We start from the raw sequence: 22,331 nt of genomic DNA, 5'->3' as shown, positions 1-22,331 counted from the left end.
AGAAAGAATCAAACGGAGATATATTAAGAGGGAGAGGGTCGTTGACGCATGCGCCCGGTTGACCAGCGGCTTGCTGTGTTCGCCTTGAACGCCAACCGTCTGCTCAACGGTTACATGAACCCGGAAGTTTTGGCTCGTATGTCTCGTGCTGTTGGAGAAAAAGCGCGAGGGGTGTATATGTGTGTGTGTGTGTGTGAGAGAGAGAGAGCTCGCGCGAGTGCTTGGAATCTCGCGCGAGTCAGAAAACGGCGGGGGCGGGGCTGGTTCGCGCCCTCCCCCTGCTGCGTTTATGGTGGGGGGGGGGGTCAGAGCATCATTTTCCTGTGTGCTTTCAAGGAGGGATGTCGTTGTCGGTGGTTCTTGCAGACGCCTCTCCCACCCACACAGCGGCCTTTCCGTACTCAGCTGATTCCAACAGTAAATTATTTCACTCACCCTCCTGGTTGCTGAAGCATTGAAGTGTTTCAACCAAAAAAGCATTCCAGAGTTGTGATACTTGTTTCTTTTTTTAAAAAAATGTCCTGCCTTTTTCCAAGGAAGTCAGATGGTGCAGGTAGTTTCTTCCTTCTCCAGTTTTATCCTCACATCAACCCCGTGGAGTAGGTGAGACTGACTGTGGCTGTTACCGCACTAGGTCTTCCCAGCGACGTATTAAGATGTTGTCGAAGGCCTTCACGGTCAGAGTTCATCGGTTCTTGTAGGTTATCCGGGCTGTGTGACCGTGGCCTTGGTATTTTCTTTCCTTGGTATTATCTTACCAAGACCACGGTCACACAGCCCGGATAACCTACAAGAACCGGTGTATTAAGAGTTTGAAAACGTTATAACAAATACTGTTCGCACTTTGGCCCCTTTAGCTGTGAAGATGTCTTCCAACCGTTTTTTAGCCGTGGTATCCAAAAGCCCTTTTAAAGCAATGTTTTTTTTATAACATTTCCAAACTCTTGATACATCACTGGGAATACCTAGTGCGGTAACAGCCAGTGACTGGGCCGTTGTCCCCCCCCAGCGAGCAGAGTGAGGATTTGAAACTGGGTGTCCCTTCTATAACACTTGCCTAAACACCACACCTGAGTGCTGAGGACAAATAAGTACTTTTGCTTCATAATAACTAGCCGTTGCTTTGGAGCATGAGAAATTTGGCAACCCCATTTTAAAAAAGGAGCAAATCATTTAAATGGAGCAGATTAAACACGCTTATTGAAATCAAAGGAACTTAAATGCTCTTAACTCAGGAAGGGCTGTATTTTAGCATTTATATAGTAATTTTCTCATCTAAAATATCAAAGTAATCCCTAGCAACAGCCTTAGAAGGCAGGTCATTATAATTATTGCATTCAGGTTGGTGCATCCATTTTACTTTATTCAAATTGCTGTAATGTGTCCATACCAAGGGAAAGGTATAAATATTCTTGTGCTTTATAAACTAAAAGATGTTGTAAATTGTCACTGAGATAGACAAGTAAGGGATTGTTTTTGATTTGTTTTGCTTTTAGTAAGTTATCCACCCTGGGCCCTTGAGATGGGTTTGGATTTACATTGCAGTACATATATTTCCAGGAGCTGAAAAGCTGTTGAAGTCCCTTGCTGCTACAACTTTACAGAGAACACAACACCCTACTCTGCCATTAAAATGTCTTAATGGCCAATTTATGTTAGTTGTAGAAGCAACCTACTTTAGCTTATCTAACTTTGTGATGTTTACTCAGGATTCTGATGTATTTGTACATTTATCCTCTCACAACCTCTGCACTGCACACAGAAATATAAATTTTGGTTTTACTGTATATAGTTTTTCATTGCTGTAACGGAACTAGTTGGTTTTGGAGGCAGTTGTTCCAGTTTGATTTCACCTTTGCAAATTTGGTGGCTAATGCTTTTCAGTGTTTTTAATACTTCCCTTTCACTAATGGAAATGTCATTCCTAACATATGCATTTTGACCAGATTCCAAAGGGCTGCACATTGCCATTCCAACAGCATTCCTCCAGCATTCCTCATCTGCAAAACGCCCTCCAGCAGTCAGAAGACTCTCTAAAGTGGTTTTCAGTTAGATAATGTTGGCAGAAGAGACAAATTTGCTGCTCCCATACACAAAGGCGAGGGCCTCTATAATCCAGCCACTGATTTAGCCTGTAACTGATCAGAATTCCTAGATTTTTTCCCTTGGTGTTGTTTCCACTTGACAAGTAATCTGAAGATTATAATAAATGCCTCACTGGTTGTTCTCAGCTGCATGTCCTTGCTCTATGTAGCATTCAGTTCATCCTGCAGATTTGATTCCTTTCTTGGGCTCTGTCTAGAAGTGTTAATTTTACTTGTAGACAATCTCATTCAGAGTTTACTTTTTTTGTGTGCGTAAGTGCTGCCATGTCACCTCCAACCCTTTAGTGACCCTATGCATCAATGTCCTCCAAACATCATATCTTCAACAGCCTTGCTCAGTCTTGCAAACTAAAAGCTATGGTTTCCTTTATAGAGTCAATCCCTCTCATGTTGAGTATTCCTCTTTTCCTACAGCCTTCTATTTTTCCTAGCATTATTGTCTTTTCTAGTGATTCTTGTTGTCTCATAATGTGGCCAAAGTACAATAGCCGCGGTTTAGTCGTTTTGGCTTCTACGAACAGTTCAGGCTTGATTTGATTTAAAAATCACTGATTTGTCTTTTTAGTGGTCCATGGTATCTAGCGTTTTTGGCATGTTTGCACATCAGACTATAAATTATGTATCAAATTTCTACAAATCTTTGTGACTTTTGGGTGTAATATTCTGAAAAATTAATGAACAAATGTAAATCTTGATTAAAACAATTGTCCTATATGTATCATAATTTTTGTGCCTTAACACTTTCAGCAAGGTTTCAATAATAGAACTGCAGAGCTTCTTTGTCTGTTAAAAGCATCCTTACAAATGAAATTTACAGCCTAGAAAACAGTAAAGATATTGTTACCAAATGAAATACACTAAATACAAAAGCACAATACAAACAGTACAGTTTCCTTACCTATCCCACAGTCACAGCATGATCTGAAATCGGAGTGATTATCAAGATTCTATGGTATGTTGAGCTTTCTCTAAATACACAATCAAGGGGTACTGTTAACTATCTGGTGTAATCTAATTAGGGGAGAGTCTTAAAGGAACAAATGCTGAGTCATCTGGTGATTAGTTATAGCTGTAAATTGTGGGACCCAAACAACACTTACATTGCAAAGATACAAATAAGAATTACAAAAGACAACCGAATACATAGCCTAGGGCACACGCATCCAGTCAATTTGATCATTCAACCCATAAGGTGCAAGCATATTTAAAGTAAAAATTCAAAAAGTTTCTCTGCTCTTCAATCTTCAAAGGATATCTGCTTGGAATGCTTGTATCTTCTCTACAATCCAAAAGCATAGCTCATTCTCAGCGTGGTTCAAGGACATGTAGGCTGTTTAAGCTTGGTAATTAGCAGTGTGTTCCTAGCTGAAGTGCCCTGCATATTTTTTTTTATTTCTTCAAGCTGAACCATCATTCCAGACATCACTGTCAAGCATTCACATTTCTTAAAAGCCCCTTTAACATGACCTTTTGTATTTGCTCCGCCCCCGCATCAAAGCATTCACTGAAGGAAGCATGCAGAATCACAGCTGCGGCTTAGATATGCAAACAGCTATTGCTAATGGCTATGCAAATGAAGGCATAAAGGAGCAGGAGAGTGTGGGGGTGGAATTTACTTTCTCCTTTTGCATCTGGGACCCTGAAGTCATTTTAAAGGTCGGATTTAAAAAACCAGCATTAAGCGAGGAGCAGAATCAACCATGTATAAATGGCATTAGTGATCTACAAGGGGGACTTTTTTTCTTTTCCATCTGATGCAACCTGTGTTCTGAAATCCTGACTAGCAGCACGGATTGTGTATCCAATGTACAAAAGGTTACAAGGACGTTTAATAAGATATATTACACCCTTAGAGCTGCAATTTACAAATGATGTAATATAGTATTTCTTTTGATTACATGAATCTTGAAAGCTATCTATACGAAGACACAGGTTGCAAACTGAACAGTGACCACAAGGGTAATTACCAATTGGTCTCTTTAGTGCATCAATTCCAACTCTTCTTCTGGATAGAGAACTTAATTTACCTCTAACATGCCCTTAAGTTTCTAGACCCTTTTTGAGTGAAGAGGGGTTTCCTTGCATATGGGAATACTTGATAGGGGCCAATGTATCATTATGGTATTTTTAATCTAGCTAGTATCAAATGTCAAAGGGATGACCATCTTATCAATATTATCCTTCTTGACTTTAGGTATTAATAATGAGGACCTATTTACTTTTTGCCTTGAAAAACGCACTTCTGTCTTTAAAGAATACCCTCTAAGAATTGGCTCATCAATATTTTAGCTTGATTTAAAAATCTGCATACTGACTGCAGTTTCTTTTTAATCTTAGCAACACAACCCTTTAACTAGAGGAAATGCTTTTAAGCACCCCCAGCTTCTCAGTCCTTGTATGGTCTCAAGTTGCAGGAGGGCCAAGGTTTGATGTTAGCATGCAATTCAAAGGCCAGTTCTTGTCAAAGGCTTTGTTCTTTGGCTTTTGAGTTCATCAACTTCCAAGCTATGATTAACGACCAGGGCATTCTGGATGATGACATGTCCTTTAAAATCACTCAAGAATCTGCCTCACAATTCAGGAACTTCTGGGAATTTGTATTTAACTGGGCTGCGGCAATTCTGGCCATTGTTGGAAAGAATGAGTAATGTACCACCAAGGTAATTCAGTCATCCCAGCCAGGCTCACCTTTCCCCCATTACAACACATGGATGTATCCCAGAGTAGTACCTCTCACAAATAAAACTTCAGTTTCCCCATGACAACCCAAATTCTGACATTTCCGCTAATAACGATGAGAATCCTAATATTTCTCCAATCAGAGAGCTACTCCAGAGTCTCCAATTATAACATGGATCCAAATATTTGACCCGCTATATGTTATTTTTTTTTTGCACTGTTTCTAATTTTTGTGATCCCACTCTTATTGCCTTGTTTGCGGATGCCTCATGCTATTTGATTCTGTGCAGGCAGCCATCCAACAAGGCAGGGGATCAGGAAGGCCTGCATTCCCAGCACAATACCAACGACTGCAGTGGCCAGTGTGCATCTTGGTACTCTGTTGTGGGGTTGCCAACACTCTCATTCCTGCTTAGCGCTTACACCATCCCAAAAAACGTGTCAGACTGCTGTTTGACCTTCATAGTTGTCCTGCTGTTACCAAGGACCTCCTTCCTAGATGTTTTTTTTTTTAAATTAATGTTTTAAAATAATTACAACCCTCAAACAGAAAAGAAATAGAAAATATAACAACAGTGGTGGCACGTCTACACATAAGCATCTATAGAAGACTTATGCTGTCTGCCCTGACTCCATCTTGACTAAATTAGATTTGGTGGCCGTTTTAGGAGTTAGCATTTTTTTAGCTTTAGAAGAGGTGGGGACAAGCCTATCCTTAGGCTATGCTACCAAGTGGCCAAAACCTTGGGCAGGAGACTGATTATGGGACATATGCATGCTTACCCGTCGCCATGTAGGCTCGGCAGGCCAGGTACCCGCCTAGATCTATCAGTGTAATTTCATCAGCGAACACAAGTCTTCCTGAGTGCAAAACCTAATTACCATCATGGAGCCAGTAAATCTAATTACTATCAGGCTTGATTAACTTTTGCTGATCTTTTCTGAATGTCTCCTACCGGCCTGCTTCAGGCATGGGTGAACCCTCCACATTTCCAGCCCTTTTGCCTACCCTGCCTGGATGCAATCAGCTTTTGTTACCTTTCTGGGAAGCCCCACTGCTAACTCAGTCAGAGCCGGAAATGCATAGATTCTCATCTTGGTCTCACTCTGAATTCCTGGATTTTACAATTATTTATTTGATATTCTTTTGTGCCGGCGCCTATAACTTTCTCTGCTTTCCTTCCTTTGGGACTCTGGGACATTTCCTTGCCTCAAAGGAGCGTCCCTCGCTGCTTTACCTTGAGGCCTTTGGAAGCTCTACCTAAAGCCCCTACTCTCTATCTCTGGATCATTGAAATAGACAGGATAGGTAAATTCCTTTTCTCCTTATGGGGAGTTCACCCGGTGTTCCACGTTAGCCTTTTGAAACCCTTTTTGCCCGCCCCCGATTGGCATCCCGAACCCACGGCTGCTACCCCTATCATGGTCCAAGGGGAACAGCACTTTGAAATCTCCAAGGTCCTAGATTCCAGACTACGAAGGGGTCAGCTGGAATACCCTGTACACTGGAAACACCTGAACTCTAGCCATGACGAATGGGTTTCCGCGGTGCATGTAAACGCCCCCATCCTGATCGCTGAGTTCCACTGGAGTTGTCCCGACAAACCGGGAGACCCGGGTAGGGGGTCTTTGGGGAGGCAAGATGTCAGCTAAACTCCCTGTTGGCCCCGGGTAAAAACAAGATGGTTCCCCACACAGACAAAATGGAGTTTTTGTGCACTCCGTCCCCCCCGTTTTGCACTTTGTCTCCCGCCCAACATCTGCACCTCAATGGAGACCCGCCCGTGTAATCGCTGATCTGATACCAGTTCCCACGGAACAATGTCGGGAGCTCGGGAAGATCAGCCAGTTAATGCACACGTTAATTTCCTATATGCGTTGTCTTAAGTCGTTACCGGCAGTTAACTTCTTAATGTTTCTTTGTATCCCAAATCTAATCATTGTATTTACCCTATCTATGTACCGAGTTTTCCCCATGCCTGTATTCTAGCCTTAAGTTTCTATGACTTGCTGAACTCGCTGACTTTCTGAATAAAACTTCTAACTCGCTGCAACGTCTGGAGTGGAGTCCCTTTACAAGAAACGCGATGTCTGAGGTCTGACAGTTTGACAGTAAAACCTCAGCTGTACTTGGGAATCTAGCTGGACTGCCTCAGGCTTCTCTCTGTGTGGGAATCAAATGGGTCAGCCAGACGGGCATGCTCAGGTATGCTCTCACTGACTCTACCTTTCCACTGGGCCATGCCAGTTCCTGCTGCAGTCTTGCCTGGTGCTGCTGCTGTTCAAGCCACAATGCTTCTTCCCATGGTGGGAGATCTGAGTTACCTTTGTTCCTTCCTTTGGGTATGGGTGGTGCCTGCCCGATATCAGGAGGTGGTGGCCACATTGTCCCATGTCTGTTGGCTTTGTATGTGTGCCGTGACTGGCGGATGGTGGGGTTGGCCTGGGCTCTGCTGTGATGGATATGCTGTCTGTGGCTTGCTGCGTGGTGTCTCTGCCAGTTATATCTTCTCTACAGGACAGCCATATGATCCACAACATTGCCACTATTGATGTCTTAGGATGGGGCTATAAAGTAGTCCATAACATATAAAGTATTATACTCTTTAATACTAGAGATAATAGCAGGTGATTAAATATCAGCTTGCCCCTGCAGAATGGATATGGAAAAGAGTTTATGTAAGGGCAGAGGAACGTGACCACTGCAGTTCAGAGAGGTCAGAAACAGAATTTGAAAATCAATCCATTGCTTCACAGGGAGCTAGGGTAATGGACAAAATAACTACAGTATGTTTTAAAGGTAGGGAGCAAGTTAACCGCCCAACAGGAGTGTTCTTCAAAGACCGTTACAGAAATGCCATCTGCCTATTCTTGAGTTCCTGAGGAAATCACTATCTGTATTCCAAGTATGTGAGCATATTGACTACTACTTTCCACTCCTTTACCTAAAAAAATAAGCAGTGCTGCTTAAGGATATATAATTGTTTATGCATGAGATGCAAATAGAATTTTCACATTACTATATACAATGATAAGGAGAAAGAATCCTTCAACATATTTATAATTCTTGACACTCTGGTCAACATTCATGTGTGCAAAGTTACTGAGCTTCAAACCAAAATGGGGAAAAGCGTAAGACAAATACATGTCACTGGCTGAGTGTCTAGCGGCAGCTTTCCTCTTTTTGAAAGCCCCTTGGACACCAAGGGAGAGGCAAAGGTCAAAGTTGGAAATCAGGGTCAGATGATGAGTTTCCTGCTTTTCTGTCTTCTTGATTGAGAAGACTGAATCATAAATTAAAGCATTAGTTTCCAGGCGTCACTCAGATGTGTGGAAGTCTACAAGGGTCAGTTCTTTGCTTTCACCTATCCTGGCCTTTGACCCCACCCTAATGCCAGAGCATCAATTAGCTCCTTCTCTCCAGTTCCTTTGAAAGCGTACAGGTAGGACCCTTTTACGCCTGTCAGTGTTGTAGCAACATGTAGTTGATGTTTTGCAGCTGAGGACACATTTGCTGCCTAATGATAGAGTTAAATAAGCTGAAGTGGTATACCAACATGTGAATTATGAAGGGAGTTGCGTGGTGTCCCAGAGATCCTCATTATGCGTTGTTTATACCCAATAGTAAAGTCTCTCATTGCTTCAGTAGCATTATCTGGAAGTGATGGTGTGTGATCCTAGAATAAAAGCTAGTGAGGGTTTTTGTTGCTTGTACTTGTTACTCACTGTGTGTCTCTGAGAGTTCTGTTTACATGACTGACTATTCACTCTTGTTCAGACAGAGGGAACCTTGAAAATGTCTTGATTTAGGCTGCATATGGAGAAGCAGGGTTGTTAATACTAAGGAAAAGAAATAATTCCTGATACGAATTTGTTGACTTCAGCAATTACACCAATGATGAAGCTGGGTAAGAATTTTTTCCCCCCAGCTATGCCCTGGTGTGCCTTAATGTGAATCGAAAGTAGGCCTAAGGTAAAAATGTGAAGAACTCTGTTCTCTATGCATAATAAGAAGTGTCATAAAGACACAGTAAGCATCAGTTTGCTTTTATGCAAAGAAGAGATCAATGAAGCCAATATGCCTGCTTTTGCTAAATTATGCTGAAAGAGTGCCTGTTTTTAGTGTAAACCAAGAACACACTGAACTGACTCTAGAAGCTAAAATTACTAAACTGAGGCTATCGGATTTTGGTCTCATTATGAGAAGGTAAGAGACACTAGGAAAGACAGTCATGCTAGGAAAAGTTGAGGGCAGCAGGAAAAGAGGAAGACCCAACAAGAGATGGATTGACTCAATAAAAGAAGCCACAGCCCTCAAGTTGCAAGACCTGAGCAAGGCTGTCAAAGATAGGACATTTTGGAGGACATTGATTCATAGGGTCGCCATGAGTTGGAAGTGACTTGACGGCACTTAACACACACAAGGACACACAGTGACAAAAATAAGTTTCTTCAGTTTTGGAATAAACTCAGACTGATTACCCAAAAAAAATCATAATATCTCATTTAGCTTAGTTGACAATCCTGTAAAAATATAGAAAATATTTAGAATATAAATTATATCGCGTAATAATGACATCACTGGTTTAATTTCAGTCTCTAAGAGGATGGTTTTGTGCCTTCTTCCCAAAAGGCCTAAGGCAAGCTAGGAAGCAGGCCTGACAACTTGAACCTCAGTGGGAAAACTTTCCTGGTCCATAAAAACATAAGAAGAGCCCTGCTGGATCAGACCACTGATCCATCTAGTCCAGCATCTTGTCTCACACAGTGGCCAACCAGTTCCTCTAAAGGTCCAACAACTGAGCATAGAGGCTGAGGCCTTCCCTGATGGTGCTTCCTGGCACTGGGATTCAGAGGTTTACTCCTTGTCCAATTTAGAATGGGATAGGTGTGACTGAGGTTCTCTTTGAACCGAGTTTTGAGATCCTGATAAGATTATGGTTGCCTGACCCCTTGACCACATGAAAGTAGATTAGTAACAAGAGTTTGTTAAAGAAAACAATATCTATCTATCCATCCATCTATCGATATACATTCTAATTTTTTTCCCTGAAGAAGAAAACAGGCTCATCTAGAGACTGTAGTAGGCAAGAGATGGTGTCCAGGCTGCCTGCTGACATGGACAGAGAGGTGGTTGAGAAGCACCTGACTGCATTGGATGAGTACAAATCCCCCAGGCCAGATGGTGTACACCTGAGTGTGCTCAAAGAACTTTCTAGAGAGCTTGCAGAGCCTTTGTCCATCATCTTCCAGACCTCTTGCAGGATGGGAGGTGTGCCACAAGACTGGAGGAAGCCAAATGTTATCCCAGTTTTCAAAAAAAGGGAGGAGGGATGACCCAAGAAACTACAGGCTAGTCAGTCTGACCTGTGTCCCAGGGAAGTTACTAGAGCAGAGTGGGCTGATGTCAATGGAGTGTGTGTTTGCACTTGGAGCAAAATCTGCGAGCATCTAAAGGATAACTTGTTGATCAATCTGCGAGCATCTAAAGGATAACTTGATGAAGTCCTGGTGAAGTTAGCACTGATTTGATCCCAACAGGTCCTGCAAGACCAACCTTGTTTCTTTCTCTGATTAAGTGATGAGCTTACTGGATCGAGGGAATTATTTCGATGTTGTTTGAGGACTTAATTCAGCAATGGAATTTCCTGAGAGATTGAAAAGTTTTCCCTACAGGTGCTGCTTCTATTCTATTCTTTTTGGGGGTTGTTAACCCCCCAATGTGTGTGTAGATTTTAGAATTTTCTGCAAACCTGGAGCATTTCCAGGGTTGTAGAAATACCTCTTTTGTGTGTTTATCATTTCAGTCTCTGGACTTAAGTATCCTTGGTTGGGGCCTTGTTGAGGATACTGATGGTAGGGGATGATGAGAATTAACAAGCGGCCTCACACTCTTTGAATTTTGGGGGTTTTGGTCTATCTAGGGGTTTTCTAGACTGACAGCATTCTCTGTCAGTGAATAGAATGTGATTTTTCAGATCAGCCTCTTCAACAAAGGGTTTGAAACAAGTGGGAGCTAAAGCCATGAGTGAGAGGAAAGCTGAAACTTACAAAATGCTGGACTTGAATAAAAATTGGTATGTTGGGAAAGAAATCTATTAATCCTGATGTTTGATCTCTTCAGTACTGTCCAATTAGCTAGCTGATTCTTAATCTATTTTATTTTGAAGACTGTCCTTCAATAAATATCACAGATTGTCATTAGGGCAACTGACATACAACTGAGCTGCCCCTTTGGAGTCTTCCCTGCTACTAAGGCTGATATGGTTTCCATGCAATCATTGGGCAACCAGCTGGGTCACAGTCAGTGGGAATCATATGGAGGCACTTACAGAGGCACTTAAATACAGACTCCGCACCTCTTGTGTTTCCAGGTGCTTTAAAAAGTGTTACCATTTAGATATAAGTAGCAAGGTGCAGTTCTTACATGTAGACCAGACAATTGGCTCTCCCACATGCCAGCTGGTGCCCCCCATAAGGTCACATGGGGGTCATCAAACATAAGAATTGAACCTCAGAATCTAAAGCAGAGTTTGAACAAAAGCCAGCAGGGACGAGTGGGCTCATTATTACTGTATTTTATGATATTATTTGAACTTATTACTTCTTCACTCCCACTGAAACCTATGCAATTGTTAATCTTCCTTCTGTAAATGTTCTAATGTTTAAGTTGTAACTTTTGGTGCTGCATGGGTGATATTTTCTAAGATTAAAAGAGGGAGCCCTGAGAGATTAAATAGTATGTGACATGCCTGGACTGGAGAAAGTGGGAGGCACAAGATCATGATCATGCAGAAGACTGATTACTGTTTACATGAAATGTTCTGTGGCATTTACGGTATGTGGGATCTTAGGCTCCAGTGGGACTATGTATACCATTTCTGTGTTCACACCTGTACATAAAGGTAGTAAGTTTTAGGCCGGTTTTAGGCTGTTGGCAGTATCATACTACATATTGGTACTGTAAGAGTCTCTGTTGTTATTACTTGTTGAGGGCACTGCATAATGTGACACAGTTATCTGGGACGAGATGTTCAAACAATGCATAAAAGAGAGAGAGATGCATATTGGCTCTGTGTATTCATGTTTTGATTTTTTTGCAAGAAGTAGAATGTTAGCATAATATTTACCAATGTCATTGATAACAGCTCCCCCCCCCCCGCCCCCCACATCCAGGAAAACAAAGGAGACCTGGATGTGCTTTGAACATTATTTTCAATGCCATTGTTGCTCCCATGCTGCTCTTAGTAACAATTGGTATTAATTTCCCTATTGATCATTTTCTTATTCTTATCCTGCTCTTCCACTCAAGAAGTGAACTTGAAGGGCCAGATCTGTTTACTGTCAGCAGAAATGCATCATACATCTTCTACTGTGAAAAATACTCAGTCCCTCCTAAATACACAGTGAATACACACACACACACACACACACACTATTTTATACATTCATTTCCCAGAGTGGGATGGGAGCAACTACAGAGAGTATAACAACTATGTCTGAAGTTAATACGTAAACCAACTACATTAAAGGCATTAATGTCTTTCTTCTTTAGTTTCTTTTAGTCATCTAAAGATTCTGATAGATTTTCACAGGTTTTAGTTTAATTTCAAAATTTTGTCCATCTAAAGGATAAGATTCAGAAATGTACTTATTTCTTCTTTTAAAAAGTTTTTACCAAACACAATACTTTGAAAGTGTATCACTTTTTCTGGTTTAATCATTACGGTTTTTCAAGGATGCTATATTACTAAAGTGACAGCCTCTACTCTAGAAGCACTGGACAAACAGAAAGAAGTAGGCTACTACTTTAGGACAAAATGGCCACTCTAAATTCCAAACCAGTTTTGAAATGAAATATCCAACATTCGGGGGAAATGCACTTGCATAACTGGACAGTGATGCATTACGATCATACCTCTGAACGTGTGTCTTTTTCTTTTAATGTTTTGTTTCATGTAGAAAGTATGTACAAGAGGACTTGGTTTGGCTGGAGGGTTAGGGTGCCTTAGCTACTCCTTCCCATCTTAAGACCGCTATGCTTAGCAATCCATAGCTGCATTTCCACCACTACCATCATTTTGGCCAAAATTAAGCCATTACATTTAACTAAGGGAGTTTTTTTTTTAATGGTGAAATCCCCAATCCATCTCATATTGGAATAGATAAGCCAATGGAAGCCAGAGGGGGCCCTGATGCCATTTCTACAAACCTCATTGTGGCCTCAAGATAGGTGGGTAAATTATAAAGGTCAAAGAGAAGTCCAGCCGATAGAGATCAGTTCACCTGGAGAAAATGGCCGCTTTGGCAATTGGACTATGGCATCAAAGTCCCTCCCCAAACCCTGCCCTCCTCAGGCTCCACCCCTAAAAGCCACCTACCCTGGAAAGAAAACTGTTGTGGCAGAGGCTATCACTGCTGTACTCTGTTTAGCAACAGTGCTATATAATTTCTAAAGGGCAATAACCAAAAATCCAGAGTCCATGCATCATCTCTTTGAATGACATGTATATATTCTGCTTTCCCCATTGTACTTTCACATATCTTCAGATGTTACTGCTTCTTTCAAGATCACCCCTGTATTTTTGAAGTAATGTAAGTTTCTCTGAGAGTTATTCATTTTCTTTTAGAACAAAAAGTGAATAATCTAGACTTGAGAGCTCAAGGCGACGGGTTTCCCCAAGAACAGGTCATCGTCCTGTCCTCTTTTTAGGGCCAGTTCATACATTAATGTTTTTCACTTGCTGATTGGGGTGTCAGTAGGGTTGCCAACTTCTAGGTACTAGCTGGAGATCTCCTGCTATTACAACTGATCTCCAGTTGATAGAGATCAGTTCACCTGGAGAAAATGGCCGCTTGGGCAATTGGACTCTATGGCATTGAAGCCCCTCCCCAAACCCCACCCTCCTCAGGCTCCACCCCAAAAACCTCCTGCCAGTGGCGAAGAGGGACCTGGCAACCCTAGGTGTCAGACAATAACTTTCATGTATGAATAAGTCATGCACAGATCATGCACCACAAAACTCCTGTATAATTTCATATCTGTAAGAAAGTAGGATCTATTTCACTCCAATTGGCGCTGTCCGAGATTCCTCAAGAGCAGCATGTGCATGGTATTTCAGCTCTGTATAGCCCACAAGACTTTGCTTGCATTGCTAGCCAAGTAAAGTAACTGGACTATACAGCATTACGTTGTATGTCTGTTCATTTACTTGAAATCAAATGTGATAATTATGTGAGTATAAAGATACTGGAATGAAATTTAGCACACATGCTCAAGACACAACTCTGCATGTCAAGTTTAAATACCAGGGTATGTTAAGGAAATAATTCTACATTTCTGGTCAAACTCACTTAAAACCTACACCTTTTCAAGAAGGCTTGGCTTCTCAAATGTTGTGTTTTACTCACACAACTTTTATTCCCCCATTTTTCCTGGACTGAGAAATACAGTCCCCCTGCTCTTGGAAAATTGTTCTTGACTCCATATGACTGATTCTTATAGTTTTCTTCTCAAAGATTAAAAAAAAGTGGTTACTTAGGATGCAAGGTAAGTCAGAGGGTTACACTGAGAAGGCAGAACACCAAGATGTTGATGAGTTGCTGGTGGAGCAGCTCAGGATAGTGCAACTCTACTTGTGCTTCTGCATTGCACAAGGCCCTGTATCTGTCACATTTACAGTGCAATCCACAAGGGGGGAAAGCACTGAAGAGGCTGTGTGACCCTGGTGTAAATGCACTTGTGCCAGCATAAGGGGCATTTATGATGGTGGCGGGGCACTTACGCCAGGGAGCGGCACAGCATCACCACACATGGGCGCTGGCACAGCTGCGCACACTGGTGGATCTCTGGCCCAGGGGCTTGCACCAGTGTCAAATACGGCGTTCCCGGGGTGGGGCTGGCCTTAGTGAGCTCTCTAAGCCTTTTCAGCATGGGAATGCCCACATTTGCCAGCTTGAACCTAAGCCAGCGAAAACGTAGGTGCAGCCCATTGAGCTGCACACAGGGTTTGGGGGAACGTCCCTGTTGGGTTGCTGGCTGCGGTGCAGCAAGCTGCTTAGGAGGTGGCTCGGCTGCGCCATCCCTGGCCATGGCGCAGGTACCACCACCCCCAGATTGCGGTTAAGCAGACAGATGGTAGGAGTGTGGCAGCCACTGGAACCCACCTTTTAGAGGGCATTACTTTAAGCACCCACATGGAGATTAAAACCTCTTTGGCTGAATTAAAGCAGCACGTTAATCAGTCAATCACAGTTCTGCTTGATAACTGAATTCTCCCTTAAAACATTTGATCTTTGGGGCACAGCCCTCAATCCCTAAAGGAGGCTTGTTTCTTCGTTTATTTGTTCCAGGTTGAAACTGAAACCCTGTATGCCTCCGTCAATGAACAGGCAATGTATTAATTAAGACTTTCATTTAAAAATAATCTGATTACTCTATAGATACACAGAACACTGGTATACCCCAAAAGAAATCAATGCCATATAAACATGCATGCCATTCCTATTCTACCTAAGTTGACTTTAAAAAAAAATTAAGTTTCATGACTTCTTACGCAGAGCTTTGTTGAAAAAGGGAAAAGCAGAGTTCACTGAATTCCAAATCTGAGAGTCTCAGAGGTTATTGGATGTGACCACTTTATATAAACGCTATTACATTGGCCAACACATAACTTTGCTAAATCTTCTGACTCATGCTCTCTGAAGCCATAATGTGCAACACTTCTGAGCATCACAAAGAATAATTGTTGCAATCTCTGTTCTAGTTGTTCCGGGATTTATTGTGGGCATAAAGCCAATTATTAATAAATTATCATTGATGGCTGAAAACAGTAAGTTAGCTAAACTTTTTACAGATTTATAAAAGAATTTAAAAGCAGACCCTCAGGCCTATTGTGTAAGAACATCCTAAACAGAGATTTAAAGTTAAAATCTGCAGCAGGAAGATGAAGCATGTTAAATTTAAACTTGTCTTATGTTGATAGGGCCAGGATTATTCTGTCAGCGTGTTGCAACCTGCAAGCGGAAAAGGCATGCACCCCTTCACAGGATGAAAAAAGGCAAAACCACTGGATACAAGAATCAAATGTACTAGAAAATTTACAAACCACTGTGTTAGTAGACCTCTCTTTCACCTTTTTTTTTTTTTTTGCATATTACAGAATCCAATATAAAATCATACAATACTTGGAAATTAATGTCATTAAATTGGTAGTTAATGCCACACTATGTAAACTAGAAATAGAATGCTGTGTAGCTTGCCCAGTTCTTGTTTAGGATCAGATACTTTGTGTGTCATGGTAAGTGCTACTGAATCCAGTTTCAACAGGGGACGTAGGGCTTCAGGCAGATACCGTTTGCTCTGGCACCCCTCCCCCCATCATGACGACATAAGACGACCAGTTGTGGGTTCAACTAGTTTATTTATGTATTTAAATAAATCGCTGCTTATGCTAATAAGATTGGAGGGTGGGCTGCACTAGGCATCAGCCTGGTATGCCGTTTGGGCGGGTCCACCCTGGCTGCAAACTCGGGCAGCGCTTCCACCGGCCTTGCTTATCACCGCCGGCACAGCTGTATGTGCAGAGAGGTTTATCCTTCTTCCCTGATGCACCACAAGGCTCCTATCAGGTTGAAAATTTGTCAGTCAGAACCGAGGGGGAGCTCCTTCAAAGCACATCCAGCTGCAAGGCATATGATGGCCTTTTCTGGACATCCTGCCATCCTGCCTGATACCTCAGGGTGTTTGCCAAGCAACCCTGCCTATCCTAAGCAACGTGCCCTAGACCTGCCAAACTAGTTGTGGCCTAACCAGTTTAGAAACAGGATTATTTAACTGATAACACCCTGCCACAGTGACAGCACGGAGCAGGCAAAAAAAAAAAGGGCCTATCTGACCCAAAATTCCTGCTCAGCCCTGCAATAGTGACCAGTTAATCTCATGTTGTCTTTAGGTAGGATGGCTGGGTCAGTTGCAGCAAAAATGCCTGAAAGAGAAAGGGCGCAGCTGCATAAGCAGTCTGCTGCCCTCTCCTGATTGGCTGATCAATCTGCAGTTGAACTAGGGTTCCCAGGTCCCTCTTCACCACCAGTGGAGAGGTTTTGGGGGGGAGCCTAAGGAGGGCAGGGTTTAGGGAAGGGAGGGACTTCAATGCCGTAAAGTCCAATGGCCAAAGTGGCCGTTTTCTCCAGGTGAACTGATCTCTTTCGGCTGAAGATCTGTTGTAATAGCAGGAAGATCTCCAGCTAGTACGTGGAGGCCAACCCTAAGTTGAACCCATGGTGTCCCGTGCCTCATTTGAAGTGAGTGGGGGCTCAGCAGAATGACCCACAGCATTATTTGCCATGAATGTCTCCTGCTACCAAGCCTATGGTGCTTTTTCTCAATGATCAAGGCAACTCAGAACTGACCAGTCGACTTCTAATTTCTCCTTGGTTATAATATAACATGGCTCCTAATGCACATAATTAAGCTTTATTCTAGTTTATCATAATGAAAGGGCAGTAGAAATTGCAGTGGACCCTACAATTCAAAGAAACCAGTGATTTATCCAGTTTAAATGTAGTTCCTTAGTTATTATGCACAAACTTTCTGTTTTAAAAAGTAAAGCTTTTGTGTCCCTAGCACTTAGGGAAAGGTGTTTTTGTAATAGTTGGCACTTCAGATCAAGATACATTATAATGTTTTCATTTCTCAATTTAATAAATTACTGCATCCATTTAATTTATGTAAAATTCTCACCTAGCCATTTAAAACTTCCTAATTGCAATCACTGGAATTACTTTTAAAATGAGGATGAAGCAAAAAAAAAACAGCACAATTCAATTTAATTAGCACAGGAGATGGTCAACTTTTTTTTTACTTTAAAACAATCCAGCAAAATTTTGAAGAGTTAAAAAGAAAATCTAAAATGCTGCTGAATATTAATTAGGGTCGGAGCAGCTGTAATTAGCATTTCAGAGAGTGTCTTAAAATTCAAGTACAATGTGATCTGGATACCAGAGATCAGGATTATATAAATTACAAGTAGATTGATGCCCCTTTTCACAGAATCATGGAGTTGGAAAGGAGCCATACAGGCCATCTAGTCCAACCCCCTGCTTAATGCAGGATCAGCCTAGAGCATCCCTGACAAGTGCTTGTCCAGGCTCTGCTTAAAGACTGCCAGTGAGGGGGAGCTCACCACCTCCCTAGGCAGCTGATTTCACTGTCGAACAACTTTCTATTTAAAAAAAAATGTTCCCCTAATATCCAGCCAGTACCTTTCCGCCCACAATTTAAACCCATTATTGTGAGTCTTATCCTCTGCTGCCAACAGGAACAGTTCCCTATCCTCTTCTAAGTGACAGCCCTCTTCAAATACTTAAAGAGAGCACTCATGTCCCCCCCTCATGTTTTGCGGATATCGGAAGCCATGTTAGTCTGTTGTTCTAATGTCTTGGTTGTTTCTATTATTTGTACTTCTGGAGAAGTTGAAAAAGAAATTTAAACACATGCCACTTAAAACACTTATTGGTCATTGTTAACAAATATGGTTTATTTACCAAATTCTTCTCCTTTTTGTATGACACTCTCTTCATTTCTGTGATCTGGTAAAATTGACAAGTTTGGGAAAACCTTGTGAGTCAGCATGGTGTAGTGGTTAAGAGCGGTGGTTAGGAGCGGTGGACTGTTATCTGGAGAACCGGGTTTGATTCCCCACTTCTCCACATGAGCAGCGGACTCTAATCTGGTGGACTGGGTTGGTTTCCCAACTCCTACTCATTGGTTTCCCAATGAAGCCAGCTGGGTGGCCTTGGGCTAGTCACAATTCTCTTAGAGCTCTCTCAGCCCCACCTACCTCACAAGGTGTCTGCTGTTGGGAGGAGGAGGGAAGGCAGTTGCAAACCAGTTTGAGACTCCTTAAAGGCAGAGAAAATTGGGGTATAAAATCCAACTCTTCTTCTTTATCAGTCCAGAGAAAACAGGGTGTCTGTTGTGCAGAGGGGAAGGTGATTGTAAGCCGGTTTGATTCTGCCTTAAGTGGTAGAGAAAGTAGGCATATAAAAACCAACTCCTCCTCCTCCTCCTCTTCTTGTCAGTTTCCATGTTTTCTTCTTCTTCAGGGCCAAGTATATGTGGACAAGCCCCACGTTATGTAGTAACACTTTTAAAATACTGAACAAACATCAGTGAACCTTTCAAGGCTTACTGGAGGGGGGAGATGGTAAAGCAAAAAACTGGTAGGGTGGGCAGCTAATGTCATGAAGAAATTGTATTGAAGTTCAAGGTACTAGTCTAGTGTATACTAGGGTGTGATGACTTTTTAAATGAGGAAAGTATAGCCAATGAAAACACACCTGTAATTTCAGCTTAAGCTAAATTTTTCAGGTAGGATAATTGAGCACATGCAAATAAAAGGAAGGATTTAAGGAGGTGTTACTTTCTAATTAATTTCCACCTAGGACAGAAATATAGCTCAAGGCCAGCACAAGTTATTTTTCTGCCCTAGATGAAAATTAATTTTGCTGCCCACACATCACATCATATGAAAGGAGGCAGGGATGAATTGTGTTCCTTTTGAGGGTTTCTCAAGTTGCATCTACCCCCCCCCCCACACACACACACAAGAAAATGGAGTGACAGCAAGGAGATAGAAGTGGAATATTGCCTGGGCTGAGACAGCCTTATCCCTGAATGTTGTTCCAAGGTTTCAGGGTAGGAAAAAACTATGCTCTATTCTTGTGGGTTTTCCAGAACAGGTCGTGACACCTGATACTTAATATACTAGATATGCTCTACCTATTGGGCTAGGCTGGCCATATTTATTGCTGTTCTGTTCTGATTACCCTCTCCCCTGAAAGGCTGGTTACTGGTTGTTTTTTTAGAAAATCAAGCCAATGCAAATGCAAACAATGCTTTATTTTATCTTCATTTAGCCAGGAACATGGTCCCTTACCTTGACAGCCAATATAGCCATGTGGATCTCTGTCACGATGGCCTTAAGACGAGACTATTAGAAATATAGAAAATGGTAACAAGAAAATAAATACATCATAGAATGTTAGAGGATAAATTGGGATAAAAGGCATATTTCCACCCAGCGTATATACTCTTTGTGTATAATTGAACAGTAGATACAATATTATTGAAGCATTATTGTAATCCCTTATTTCCCCCTTGCCCTTTTTTTCCTTTTTATGTTTTCCCCCTTTATTCTTTTGAAAATAAAAATTATAACTAAAAAAAAAAAGACTAGAGTATTGTACATGGGTTTGCCTTTGACAGTACCTTGGAACCTATAGTTAGTACAGAATGCCACAACTTGGCTACTATATGATGCTAGGCAAAATATGATTATTACACCAGTTATGCAGTCACTCTATTGGCTTATCAGTTACCAGGTTCAATTCAAGGTGCTGGTTACATAAGAACATAGGAAAGGCCATGCTGGATCAGACCAAGGCCCATCAAGTCCAGCAGTCTGTTCACACAGTGGCCAACCAGGTGCCTCTACGAAGCTTACAAACAAGACGACTGCAGCAGCATTATCCTGCCTGTGTTCCAAAGCACATAATATAATAGGCATGTTCTATGCCAATAAAGGTTTGGATGATGATATAATAGGCATGCTCCTTTGATCCTGGAGAGAATAAGTATGCATCATGACTAGTATCCATAGCCATGAATAGCCCTCTCCTCCACGAACAAGTCCACTCCCCTCTTAAAACCTTCCAAGTTGGCAGCCATCACCACATCTTGGGCAGGGAGTTCCACAATTTAACTATGGGTTGTGAGAAGCAATACTTCCTTTTATCTGTTTTGAACCTCTCACCCTCCAGCTTCGGCAGATGCCCTCGCATTCTAATATTATGAGGGAGAAAAGCTTCTCCCTGCCCACTTTCTCCATACCATGCATAATGTTATAGACCTCTATCATGTCTCCCCTTAATCGCCTTCTTTCCAAGCTAAACAGCTCTAAGTATTTTAACTGCTCTCCATAGAGTAGTTGCTCTAGTTCCCTGATCATTTTGGTTGCTCTTTCCTGCACCTTCTCAAGCTCTGCAATATCCTTTTTTAGGTGTGGTGACCAGAACTGTACACAGTATTCCAAGTGTGGTCTCACCATAGATTTGGACAAGAGCAGTATGATAGCAGCAGTTTTATTCTCTATTCCTCATCTAATTATGGCCAGCATGGAAGTTGCCTTTTTCACAGCAGCTGCACACTGGATTGACATCTTCATCGAGCTATCCATTACCGCCCCAAGATCCCTTTCTTGGTCAGTCGCTGCCAGCACAGATCCCATCAGTGTATATGTGAAGTTGGGATTTTTTTGCCCCAATATGCATCACTTTACACTTGCTCATATTTAATCTCATTTTCCATTTTAATGCCCATTCCTCCAGTTTGAAGAGATCCTTTTGGAGCTCTTCACAGTCCAATTTTGTTTTAACCACCCTAAATAATTTGGTGTCATCTGCAAACTTGGCCACCTTGCTGTTCGCCCCCAACTCCAGGTCACTGATGAACAGGTTATCAAATCTTAGCCTTGGGGTCCTGTATAAGGAGGTCTGTTCTGCTCAGCCATGACAGCTTCACTCATCTGAGCAAAGCCTTCTGAAAGCGCCACCCTGCAAGTGGGTAAGATTGATAGCTGCCTTGTGGCATGGCCTGTCTGGGGAAGTAAAGAAGGCTCCCACACTTTTGTAATTCCATAAACTATGTAAAACCAAATTTTTCAGGAGGACGTTTTTATAAAGGTAACAGGGCTAAGGTATAATGCAGGGGTCCCCAAGATGGTGCCCATGGTACCATGGCTCCTGCCAACACTTTACCTGGTACCCGCCAGGTTTTTTCAGAAAGTGGGTGGAGCCAGATGGGGTTCTTTTCCAACACATATTCTGACAGCCCATTGGAGATCTGATTGGCTGTGCAGATTAAAATAATGTTGCTTTGGTGGTAGCTGCCACCAGTATTGGTTTTATTCTCTCTCTTAATCCTCTTTCCCAGTGTATTTTTAAAATTACCCTTCTTCTTCCCTGCTCTTGGACTTCCTCTGAGTGTTTGTATGGCAGCCATTTTATGGTTATGCACACCACCTGTGTCAGAATGCCAAAGGTGCCCAGAGGCTCAAAAAGCTTGGGAACCCCTGTACAATGGTTCAGGAAGGAACTTTTATAAAGGGAACAGGACTAAAGTCTGTGCCACTATGTATGATCTGTTTGTTGTATGCATTGTTTTCTACTTGTATAATTACATTTTCTTAATTGTTTGACATGTCTGAAACTTTTTTTTGGGCATTGATTCTATTTAGTCCTATTGCGTTGTTTATTATATGTCTCATTGCTATTTGATTGCATTGTTTTCAACGCTGTAATACACTTTGCATCTCCGTGATAAAAGTGGGCTGTAAATTAAATAAATAATAAATAAATAAATGTTAAGGTCACTCATCATTTGCCCCATTATTATTTCTCTGTTTGCAGCCCCACATACTGATAGTTCTGTTCCACTGCAAACCTATGCCAAGGGTACATGAGTGGTTATAATAATCCTGCAGAAAT

This window comes from Euleptes europaea, chromosome 4 (genome assembly GCF_029931775.1).
Source record: "Euleptes europaea isolate rEulEur1 chromosome 4, rEulEur1.hap1, whole genome shotgun sequence".
NCBI lineage: Eukaryota > Metazoa > Chordata > Lepidosauria > Squamata > Sphaerodactylidae > Euleptes > Euleptes europaea.
Note: the sequence above shows the minus strand (reverse complement) of the source record.